We start from the raw sequence: 9,607 nt of genomic DNA, 5'->3' as shown, positions 1-9,607 counted from the left end.
GCTCACCTCCGTGCCCATCTTCCTCTATTTCATATGTGGGACGCCTACCACCACGTGGCTCGCCCAGCGGTGCCACGTGCACCCCCGGGATCCGAACTGGCGAACCCCGGGCCGGCGAAGCGGAACAGGCACACTTAACCAGCGCGCCACCGGGCCGGCCTAGTGGCTTTCATCGCATTTGTTAAGTAGATTTTTTAACCCTCACGAACCTTAATTTTGGTGAAAACTAAGAAGCCAGCAATTAGGAACTGTCCTTCCCATGAGCATTCCGTCGCTTGGCCAATGTCTAAACACTTGGCCACTTTTAGAAACATGGGATTTCATAGGTTTAGCTTTTCCTTCGCTTTATTTGATTTCATCTCACTTTAGTTTTTGGGTGAGGAAGATCGGCCCTCACAGAGCTAACGCCTGTTGCCAATCTTCCGTTTTTGTTTTTTTTTCCCCCCCTCCCGATTTTTCTCCCCCAATCCCCCCCATGACATAGTTGTCTATCTTAGTTGAGGGCCCTTCCAGTTGTGGCATGTGGGACGCCGCCTCCACACGGCCCGACGAGCGGTGCCGTGTCCGTGCCGTGCCCGGGATCTGAACCGGCAAAACCCTGGGCCGCCGAAGGGGAGCTTGTGAACTTAACCACTCGGCCACGGGGCCGCCCCCGTCCGTGGACTTTTTTATCACCTGATTTCACCTCGCAAAACTTCAAAGCTTCAAGTTATCAGAGAGGTTTGGGAAGTTGTTTTTATTAATTTAATTAATTTATTTTTCGAGGAAGACGAGCCCCGAGCTGACACCTGCTGCCAATTCTCCTCTTTTTGCCCCGGGAGAGTGATCCCGAGCTAACATCCGTGCCCATCCCCCTCCCCTTGATAGGCGGGACGCTGACCACAGCGTGGCTCGCCAAGCGGCGCCACGTCCGCACCCTGGATCCGAACCTGCGAACCCCTGGCTGACAAAATGGAACGTGCGAACTTAACCGCTGTGCCGCCGGGCTGGCCCTTCGGGAAGTTATTTTCAGGACACGGGCCATAAACTAGAATCACCGCTACAGGTTTATCGGAGCGACATCAGCGTTCGTGGTGGATTGAGTCGTCCCCTCTGTCTCTCCCCTCCAGGGCACAACCAAAGGGACGTCTATCGACCCACCCACCAAGGATTCCCCCCCCCCCGCACGGCACAGCAGGATGCCTGAGAGATCCACGCAGCCCTACAGCGGCAAGTCACATTCGCACAGTCAAAATTCAATGGCAGAGACAAAACGTTAAGGTCAGTGAGAGGGAAGAGAATAACCGGCCCAGGAGCAACGGTGTGAAGAACACGGAGAAGACGGGTCCTAGACGCCGGGGTCCCCGGAGCAGCGATTTCATCAGAGGCCCGCAAACGTCCACGATCTCCACACCACGTTTATGGCCGACTGCGTGCGTGGGTCCTTTGGAATCGACCAGGCTACCGTCCGGGCCACTTTGGGACATCGTGTCCAGCTGCCCCGAGCGGTGGAGCTGTCGTTCAAGTGTAAGATGGGGCCCGTCCGGGGAGAGAATGGGGACGGGGAAAGGGAGGCCGCGGGAAGTCACAGAGTCTGAGGTGTTCGGGGGAGACTGACTCTTCTGAAGTGGAGGTGGTAGAAGGAGAGCAGCAGGATTTTTGGATTTTTGTTCCCTCTGTTAGGTATCTGGGTCCGGAGGAGAGTGGGGCGGGGGGGGGGGGCGGGTGGTGGTGGTGGTGGTGGGTGTGAGGCTGAGGCGGGGCTGGTGTTTCCTTTCCGAGTCAGGTGGAAGAGCTCCTCCAGTGGAGGTTTTTAGACAAGGGGTCTGGTCTGGCAGGATGGGAGGTTGCGGGTTGAGCCACAGGGGAATCTGTCGTAGCTCAGACTCGGGCCTTTGAAGAAATAGACAGAGAGAGGAGTTTTGCTCTGTCTGTCACCGCAGCCGGCACCTCAGGAGCAACAACAGGAGGCTTCCCGAATGAGTGAAGGGGCAGGAGCCAGCGTGCCCCGTGCCTCTCTCAGCCCTGCGCCGGCAGGGAAGGAAGCAGGCAGGCAGGCCTCAGGGCTACTCCCGTCCTACTGCCCGGTGGTCCCTGTCCCGGCCCCGCCCCCACTCTCCCCCTGACCCTCACCGCTCCCCAGCCCTCTTCTCAGCCAGAGAGGCGATGGGGGGGCGGGCGGTGCGGTCCCAGAACAAGTTTCCTCTCATCCGCCATCATCTTGCCACCCTGACGACTTGGCCTGAGATCCGGCCTAGGCTGTACCCTGAGATCCGGCCTAGGCTGTACCCGTGTGTGGTTTTCCTGTGGACAAGGGGGCCGGTTCACCATTTCGGAAGAAACCCCTAGCCTTCCACTGCCGAGTCGCCAGCCTGGGAGGGGGGAGGGGGGAGGGGGGAGGGGAGGTCAGGCCCATTCATTCCGATGGGCCTGGCGTCAGGGCTTCATTCAAGTGCAGGAAGCTCTCTCCCATGGCCTCGGGCTTTTTTCCATTGAACGGCTTTCTTCAATTCCCCCACCCTTAGGCCGCAGTCCACCAAGGGCCGGGAGGCAGGGAGGGAAGATGTTGGGGCAGGGTGGCTGTCTGAGAAACTCGCCTCATCTGGGGCAGAAAGAGTGCCCCCCTCCTTTCTCTAACCCTACTAGACTGCTTGAGGATCACGGACGGTTTGGCTCATCGATGAGCCCTGCGTTATGGGCCCGGCAAGCAAACTCCTAACGGGCAACCCGCCGCTCTAGGCGTGTGTGGGTTTTTTGATCTTTCACCTTCAAGTTCGCACGACATCGGTCCGTGTCCCCCGCCCCGGCTTCCCATGGGAAATCCTCCGTCTCTTTCCACAGACTCACTGGCGACTTCACACAGTGCCTGCCTCCTCCTCCTTAGGAAGGAAGGAAGGAAGGAAGGAAGGAAGGAAGGAAGGAAGGGGCTGACCCCGTGGCCGAGCGGTTGAGTTTGCACGCTCCGCTTCAGCGGCCCGGGGCTTGGAAGGTTCGGATCCTGGGCTCGGACACGGCACCGCTCATCAAACCACGCTGAGGTGGCGTCCCACACGGCAGAACCAGAGGGACCCTCAAAGAGAATATAGAACTAGGTACTGGGGTGCTCTGGGGAGAAGAAGAAGAAGGAGGAGGAATAAAAAGAAAAGAAAAGATTGGCAATGAGCTCGGGTGCCAGTCTTTAAAAAAAAAAAAAAAAAAGAGGAAGAAAGATGGACAAACAGGAACGAATCCCACTGACGGCACCTCCAAATGGTGGGGGGCAGGGGGGTGGGGGGGGTGGGGAGTGGCATCATCGGGCCAAGGGTGACTCTAAGCGTGATCCCGCGGTTGTGTTATTTGACATTTTATCGAATCGATTTATTATTTTATTTTTGAGGAAGATGAGCCCTGAGCGAACATCTGCCACCAATCCTCCTCTGTCGGCCGAGGAAGACTGGCCCTGAGCTGACATCCGTGCCCATCCCCCTCTACTTTCCAGGTGGGACGCCTGCCACAGCGTGGCTCGCCAAGCGGTGCCGGGTCCTGCGCCCGGGATCCGGACCGGCGAACCCGGGGCCGGCGGAGCAGAACGTGCGAACTTCACCGCCGCGCCACCGGGCCGGCCCCCGGAGTTGTTTTGAAAATCCAGTAAGGGGCTGGCCCCGTGGCCGAGTGGTTAAGTTCGCGCGCTCCGCTGCAGGCAGCCCAGTGTTTCATCGGTTCGTTCGGATCCCGGGCGCGGACACGGCACTGCTCATCAAACCACGCTGAGGCGGCGTCCCACATACCACCGCTAGAAGGACCCACCGCGAAGAACACACAACTACGTACCGGGGGGCTTTGGGGAGAAAAAGGAAAGACAAAAAATAAAATCTTCCAAACTCCAATAAAACTTTGAGTGAAGACGACGAGGAGGATGCGAAACGTATCTCACGCCTCCGAGCCGAGCCGTCCGTTTAGGTTTAGGAAGGGGGACGAGGACCCTTTGTAAGCGACATCCCTTTTTAAGCACCATTCTAAACCACAGAACAGAACTCCCTCTCCTCGACCCGGAGCGAGGAGGTTCCTGGGTGTGTCAGAGAGGGTCACGTCCTCTGCAGCACGAACGAACCGCCAGGGTTCGGCCACGGGAAAGAATTTCTTCCTCTCCAGGGGGACTAAAAGTCACCGACGGCAGCGGGCGTAGGTGCTATCCTTCCCGTCCAGGAAAGGCAGGGAGAACTTCAGCCGTGAAGAGAAGGAGGTCTTCCTCACTCCCCGTTTTGGGAGGGCCCCTTTGGCAGGGGAGTTTTGTCTCCTGATTTCAAGTCAGGAAGAAAAGGGAGAGAGAGAGAGAGAGAGAGAGAGAGAGAGAGTGTGTGTCCTTCTCGTGCCAGGTCGGTCTGAGGGGGACCTCCTCTGGTTTCCTCCCTTCCCAGGGAACGCCGTTCGCTCCTTCTTCTAGAAAAAGCTCCCAAAGCACCACCGCCCAGGATGGTCGACCTACGCCCATCGTCCCTCCTTTCCCAATCATTTCTACCGCGACAGAGGGACAGAGGCCCCTGCCCCATCCCCATCCCCACCCCCACCCCCATCGCCTGCCTCCTTGATGGCCAAAGGAGCTGCCTCTGAGAATGGAACGGGGCTTGGAAACCTTCTAGAGGGGTGACTCTCACCTGCCTGCCTGCTGGGAAAAGCACCACGCTGTCCATCGGACTGCTCTTTTGGGCAAACGTAGGCGTGCCACATAGCGATCGACAGCTATGGCGGGGGGGGGCGGGGTGGCGTGGTGGTGCCCAGGATCCACGACACGTGACGGCTGCGGAGCACGACAGCCCTAAGACCTTGAGGGAGATGGGGTGGCGCGTGAATCCTTTCGGAACGAGAACGACAGGAAACGCTGACGGGGACGTGTTCTCCTCTCGAGAACACACCAACGCCTCGCACGGTGTCTGACCCGGGGTGCCTCTGACTTTTGTCATCAGAGACGATCCTCTCGACCGCCCCTCACGCTTTGGGGAAAAGGGGAGAGGGACTCGGTAGCACGGGAAAAGCCATCCATCCGCCCTTCCTTTCCGTCTTCACGGCTCCTTCTCGTGGAAAACGAGGAAGCCGTCCGGAGGAACGGAACACTGACCCGGGCCAAAGCGTGGCCCAGCCTGAGCCTCCAAAACCTTCTGCTAAGTGAGAGGTGCCAGACATCCAAGGCGACCTACGTTGCGATTCCACACAGAGGAGAGAGCTAGAACGGTCCAACCCTAGAGGGCGACAGCAGATGGCGGCGGCGGCGGCGGCGGCAGCGGTGGTGGTGATCGTGGTGGGGCAGATCCGGGAGTGGGGCCGTTTTTTCTTTCGGGGGGAGGGGATGGAAACGGAAACCTTCTGGAAATAGATAGCCATGACGGATGCGCCACCTTGGGGAGAGAGACTCCCGAAGGCCACTGGCTTGTGCCCCGTGGAAAGGATGGATTCGGTGGGATGGGAATTCTACCTCCGTGTAGAGCGTGTGGTAAACCACGAGGTAGGTGGGTGGGTGGGTGGGTGGGTGGGTGGGTGGCCTCCCTGCCTCGCCTCCACCTAGACGTCCACACACAGAGACCGACGAGGGAGGGAGGGAGGGAGGGAGGGAGGGAGGGAGGGAGAGAGACAAGATGGACAGAGGCCGAGGCCGAGGCCGAGGCAGTGAGCGAGTAAGTGATCGACCCTGGCCATAGGGATTCCTCAGAGGGCGTCTCTTGGCTCCCCAAACGAAGAATGTGTGTGGAGATCGAGAAAGATCACCGACCTAGGAGAACCAGCAAGACTTCCTCACCCGCCAGAGAGCCGCTGGGCCCCTGCCGTCCCTGCCACCGCCACCCCTACCCCTCGCCTTTGGCAGCGACGCCAACGAAAGGCAGGCAGACGAGTGGGAGAGTCGTGTGGTGGTGTCCCCCAAGGAAGGTGGGTCCATGCCGACGAGCGGTCGTCGGCGTGTGGAAAAGCCAGAGGCGGGCTGACTATAAGGAGGGCGTCCTGGAGGAAGGGGCCAGGGTGTGAGGGAGAGAGGCCTGTTCCTCTTCCCCTGTCGGTCCCAAGTCAGGGGCCCAAAGGAGGAAAGCTGTCCGTTCCTTTCCGACTCGGACGGTTCGGGCGGAACCGACCGATCCCCGCGGCGGCGCAGTCGGGGCTTTCTGGACCAGAACCCCTCTCTCTGTCGCCTTTCGACCACACGCACGCTTTAGAGGCCAAGGGAAAATGGATCGGGTCTCTCTGTCTCTCTCCCTAGAAAACAAGGGGCCGGGGGCCGAGCCCGTGGACGAACGGTCAAGTAGCGCCCCCCACCCCGGCCCCCGGCTTCGACGGCCCAGGTTTTCACCGGTTCGGATCCTGGGCGCAGCCCCAGACCCAGCATCGCCCTTCAAGCCACGCCGAGGCGGCGTCCCACATAGCAGAAACGCGAAAGACCTACCACTGGAACCTACAACTATGGACGGGACGGGACGGGGCGGGGCGGGGCGGGGCGGGGCGGGGGTGGGGGGGGCGGCTTTGGGGAGCAGGAAGAAAGAAAAAATAAAAGAAACACAAGGACGGTCATCGCGATAGTTCTTTCCACTTCCATCCATATGTTAACAGGACCCAAGTTTCCCGACCTCCATTTGGATGTATGTTAACTAAATGGAGAAGCTATTCAAAGGACTCCTCTAAAGAAGTCCACGTTCTTCTTTCTAAATGATAATGAAAATCATTGTCACCACCGCTCTTCCGACCCTCCATGTCCAGACGGCCTCCCGCCCCTCCCCTATCCCCAACTCCCGCCCCGCCCCGCGCCGACCCCCGACCCCGGCATTCTCCACGCCCACCTTTCCCTCTCCACTCCTACCCCCCCGTCCCCCGCCGCCCGGGACACCGCACCCCGCGCCCCCCCCCCCCAATCCAGGCCGGGCCACCTGGTCGACCTCCTCGAACACTATATAAGAGGATGCCGGGCAGCAGGTGGCGCCCGACAAGCGGCCTCCTCACAGGCCGGACGGATCAGCCTCGCGGGGGCGGGCGATGGGGAGGCGTTCGTCCAGGTCAGGTCAGGTCGGGGGAGGGAGGATGCCGCGCCGGCCGGCCTGGTGCGTGGCCTGGTCCCGATCCACCCCGCGTCTCGTTTCTCGGGCCGGGACGAGTACAGGCGGGGAGGCCGACTCGGTCACGGAAAGAGGCCTTGGGGAGGTTTTGGCGAACGTCCCTGTCCCAGGGCCGTCTGCCGACTAGGGGACGGAGTCCTCCTCCATGCTCCTTCTCGCCCCCAGTCGGGCGGGTTGTGGGTCGCGCGGTCGACTTGGCCATTTCCCCGGAGGCATCCTGCCTGCCGGGGCTCCCTCCCTCGGGCCGGTGCGAGCGGTCCTCGGGCGGCCCGGGAATTTGGGCCGCAGCGAACGAACGAACGAAGCCCGTCCCTCCTGCGTCGGCACCGATGAGACACAGCCCTGGTGGATGGAGCCGCTTTCCTCGGGTTTCCTTTTGCTTTCGGCCGCTGCTGCCACCAAACCTCCCTAAACGATAGGAATGAAAACGGGAACCGTTGGCATAATAAAAGCGTTTTGGTTGGCGTGTTTCTTGGCTTTTGGGGACTCGAGAGGTATGATGGATGATCTCCGATTGACGTTGGGAAGGTCTATTTCATCCCAGTCGCACGAACCCCGAAAACGTGGCGGCTGGACGAGGGAGGGAGGGAGGGAGGGAGGGAGGGAGGGAGGCCAACCACGGGATTTCCGCACGACCAGCTGATGGACACGAGCGCCCCGTGAGCCGGGCGGAGGGCAGCCGCCCGGGTCTCGCAGCTACGTGCCCGCGGAACGCTCGGGACTGCGAGAAGCCGGAGCGACCCGCAGCCATGTGGCGCTCGGCGCGGACATCTGGTCGACCCGCGCGCCACGGGACCCGGGGCCCGAGTCCGGGCCGGGCCGCCGGTCGACCCGGCAGGGCGGCGGCCACGGCGGCCTCGCCGCTGCTCGTCCGCCGGGTCGCCGGAGCCCTCGAGCCTCCGAGAAGGCCGAGCGCCCTGCGGTCCCGCGGCGCTCGGCGCGGACATCTGGTCGACCCGCGCGCCGCCGGACCCCGTGGCTACGAGTCCGCGGGGCCTTCGGAGCCGACAGAGGGCCGGGAGCGCACCCAGAGCACCCAGAGCACCCAGAGCCCCGGGACCCGGCCCCGAGCGCCGCGGACATCTGGTCGACCCGCGCGCCCCGGTCCGGGGACCAAATCCGAGCCGGACAGCTGGTCGACCCGGCAGGGCGGCGGCCCCGGCGGCCTCGCGGCTGCTCGTCCGCGGCCTCCGCGTAGCCCTCGGGGCTCCGAGAGGAGCGTGCGCCCCGCGCGGACATCTGGTCGACCCGCGCCGCCGCCGGAACCCGGGCCCGGGCCCGGGCCCCGGCCGCCGGTCGACCCGGCAGGGCGTCGGCCACCGGGGAGCCGCACCCGCGAGTCCGCGGGGTCTCTGGAGCCGACGGAGGCCGGGGAGCCCACCCAGGCCGCCGAGAGCCCCGCGTCCCCGCGGCGCTCGGCGCGGACATCTGGTCGACCCGCGCGCCGCCGGACCCCGTGGCTACGAGTCCGCGGGGCCTTCGCAGCCGACAGAGGGCCGGGAGCGCACCCAGAGCACCCAGAGCCCCGGGACCCGGCCCCGAGCGCCGCGGACATCTGGTCGACCCGCGCGCCCCGGTCCGGGGACCAAGTCCGGGCCGGACAGCTGGTCGACCCGGCAGGGCGGCGGCCCCGGCGGCCTCCAGGGAGCCCTCGGGGCTCCGAGAAGGCCGAGCGCCCCGCGGCCCCGCGGCCCCGCGGCCCCGCGGGGCGCTCGGTGCGGACATCTGGTCGACCCGCCCACCCCCCCGAGACCCGAGACCTGGGGGCCGGGTCGCCGGTCGACCCGGCAGGGCGGCGGCCCCAGCGGCCTCGCCGCTGCTCGTCCGCCGGGTCGCCGGAGCCCTCGAGCCTCCGAGAAGGCCGAGCGCCCTGCGGTCCCGCGGCGCTCGGCGCGGACATCTGGTCGACCCGCGCGCCGCCGGACCCCGTGGCTACGAGTCCGCGGGGCCTTCGGAGCCGACAGAGGGCCGGGAGCGCACCCAGAACACCCAGGGCACCCAGAGCCCCGAGGCCCGGCCCCGAGCGCCGCGGACATCTGGTCGACCCGCGCGCCCCGGTCCGGGGACCAAGTCCGGGCCGGACAGCTGGTCGACCCGGCAGGGCGGCGGCCCCGGCGGCCTCCAGGGAGCCCTCGGGGCTCCGAGAAGGCCGAGCGCCCCGCGGCCCCGCGGCCCCGCGGGGCGCTCGGTGCGGACATCTGGTCGACCCGCCCACCCCCCCGAGACCCGAGACCCGGGGGCCGGGTCGCCGGTCGACCCGGCAGGGCGGCGGCCCCAGCGGCCTCGCCGCTGCTCGTCCGCCGGGTCGCCGGAGCCCTCGAGCCTCCGAGAAGGCCGAGCGCCCTGCGGTCCCGCGGCGCTAGGCGCGGACATCTGGTCGACCCGCGCGCCGCCGGACCCCGTGGCTACGAGTCCGCGGGGCCTTCGGAGCCGACAGAGGGCCGGGAGCGCACCCAGAACACCCAGGGCACCCAGAGCCCCGAGGCCCGGCCCCGAGCGCAGCGGACATCTGGTCGACCCGCGCGCCCCGGTCCGGGGACCAAGTCCGGGCCGGACAG

Source organism: Equus asinus, chromosome 24, assembly GCF_041296235.1.
Source record: "Equus asinus isolate D_3611 breed Donkey chromosome 24, EquAss-T2T_v2, whole genome shotgun sequence".
Taxonomy (NCBI): Eukaryota; Metazoa; Chordata; class Mammalia; order Perissodactyla; family Equidae; genus Equus; species Equus asinus.
Note: the sequence above shows the minus strand (reverse complement) of the source record.